Source organism: Palaemon carinicauda, chromosome 28, assembly GCF_036898095.1.
Source record: "Palaemon carinicauda isolate YSFRI2023 chromosome 28, ASM3689809v2, whole genome shotgun sequence".
In the NCBI taxonomy this organism is placed as follows: Eukaryota; Metazoa; Arthropoda; class Malacostraca; order Decapoda; family Palaemonidae; genus Palaemon; species Palaemon carinicauda.
Window position 1 is genome coordinate 93289251 of NC_090752.1, and position 2500 is coordinate 93291750.

The window sequence follows — 2500 nt, forward strand, 5'->3', positions numbered from 1 at the left end:
CCCGGGGCGGGGGCCATTCTCTCATTTTCTCTCTCCCTACAATATATTTTTATCAAATCCAAATTTTTTAATAGAGAGAAATATTAATGTTTTAGCAAGAATTATTTTTGGAAATTTTCTTGGACTGAGAATTTCGGTCTTTAATAATTTGATATTTGTAAGAGACAGGATTTATAAAGAAAATTTTATTTTTTATTTATCACAAATGTTTATAAAGAATGATTTGTTTGTATCTTATATTTTCTATATATGTAATTTAAATTTCTATTATCACAAATGTTTATAAAGAAAGATGTGTTTGTATCCTATATTTTCTATATATGTATTTCATATTTTATTATTAACTTTAATATAAGTATCTTTAACTCCCGAATTTAATTGTGCCAAAGAGTCGAGCTTGACTCATTAGGCTGGTTAATCTCTTCCTTTTAATAATGAATAATAACCTTCGAAAATGCATCGTGTAATATATATCCAGGCTGAAGACAAGAAACACACGTTTCGGAGGACATTTTTATTCATTCTTTTGTTCTGCAGAATTATTAATTGAATGATAGATTAGAAAAGGAGATTAATGAATTGATTTTGGAATATAGATTTCACGATATTACCGTTGTTCTGAGCGCGAATCTGTGTTTTCAAAACACCGAATCTGTCTCTTCAAAACAGAGAAATTGTGTCTTCAAAACAGCGAATCTGTTTCCAAAACAGCGAATCTGTGTCTTGAAAACAGCAAATCGTTGTCTTCAAAACAACTTTATCCTTTTTAAAAACAAGGAATGTGTAGGATAGAAAGAAAAGCTTGAATACTATGAGTCGAAGAGAGGACAAGGAGAGTCTAGGGGGAAATAACCCCGTTAACTTTGGAAAAAGTTAAATCACCAAAGTTAGGCCAAATGAACGAGAGGAAGGCCTGACTGATGATGAAGGTGGAGTCTCCCCATCGTTTGGGATTCGACCAGATTTATCTTTCATGTAATTTCCCTCTTTTATCTTTAGCTGTTAGTTTTGGAGCTTTATCTCTCTTTTTCCAATTTTGGAATCTTCTTTGCGTTGATTAATGACATGGTTTACTTAATAAGATTTTATGAGTGGGAATACCTTAAAGTGGTGAAAGAGTTATTGTATCGTCATGCTCAGCAAAGCTGTACTAGTCAGGGTCACCCATACTAGGTTGGTTTGCTGTGGGTGATCATACTAAATACTCCCACCATCACCACTCCGTAGTGGCCATCATGGTGATGAAAACTGGCCAAATCCAAGACAAAGGAGATGTCTGAAACTTTTGTCCTGCAGTGGATTAGAAACGGCTGCATTTATGGTAGTTGATTTGGTTGTATGGATGGATGGATGGTGTGAAGAAAGCTCTGGGTGATAGGAGGATAGATGTGAGAGAGGCAATTGAGCGTGCTAGAAATAGGAATGAATGGCGAGCGATTGTGACGCAGTTCCGGTAGGCCCTGCTGCTTCCTCCGGTGCCTTAGATGACCGCGGAGGTAGCAGCAGTAGAGGATTTAGCATTATGAAGCTTCATCTGTGGTGGATAATGTGGGAGGTAGGGCTGTGGCACCCTAGCAGTACCAGCTGAACTCGGCTGAGTCCCTGGTTAGGCTGGAGGAACGTAGAGAGTAGTCCCCTTTTTGTTTTGTTTCTTTGTTGATGTCGGCTACCCCCCAAAATTGGGGGAAGTGCCTTTGGTATATGGATGGATGGATGGATTTGGTTGTAGGTTTATACTTGACCCTTTTAATTTTGATGTATGCAACATTACTTAGGGGTGTTTAATGACATCCAATACATTTAGAGTAAATTGATCTATTGTGACATTTTCTTTATTTTCCTTCTAACCTTTAGATGTTAAGTATGATTCTATAACCATATTTTGTAATCAACCTCATTTCTTCTCGTCAACAGATGATTGAAGATGAGATTTTCAAGATGGCTGGGATCTGTTTCATTATATCTTATCTAGAAGTTGTTGTTGCTAGGAGAGAGAATTTCTATCAGTGATATTGCGTATATACTCCACGTCTTTCTAGGAAGTAATAAGGTAAGTGATATATTATTTTATATTATTTTTTCACGAATGGTAATTAATTTTCAGGGAAGGCTTTATATCAGATATTGAGGATGGTTAATATTTCATCAGTAATTTACATTGAAACATCATAGCTCTCATCTTCAAGATTAATCTCATTTAATAGTAACATGGAGGAGGGTATTTGACAAGCGATACTTTATTTTCCTCATAATTCTGAGGTCTAGAAGTAGATCTCAACTTGGGTTTCATAGCTTATATTTGGATACAATTCGAGTATAGTTTATTGAGGCAGACCGTTGCGATCAAATCTTAAGTAAGTGGATTTGACACGAATTAAAAGGTATAATCGTATATAACATTACTGTCTTTGTTATGTCTTCTCGAATTTCTCAAAGGTTTTGTTGCAATAATTCTGACGTCAATATTCTTTTGCGTCAATGTTACAAACTAAAAGTTCAA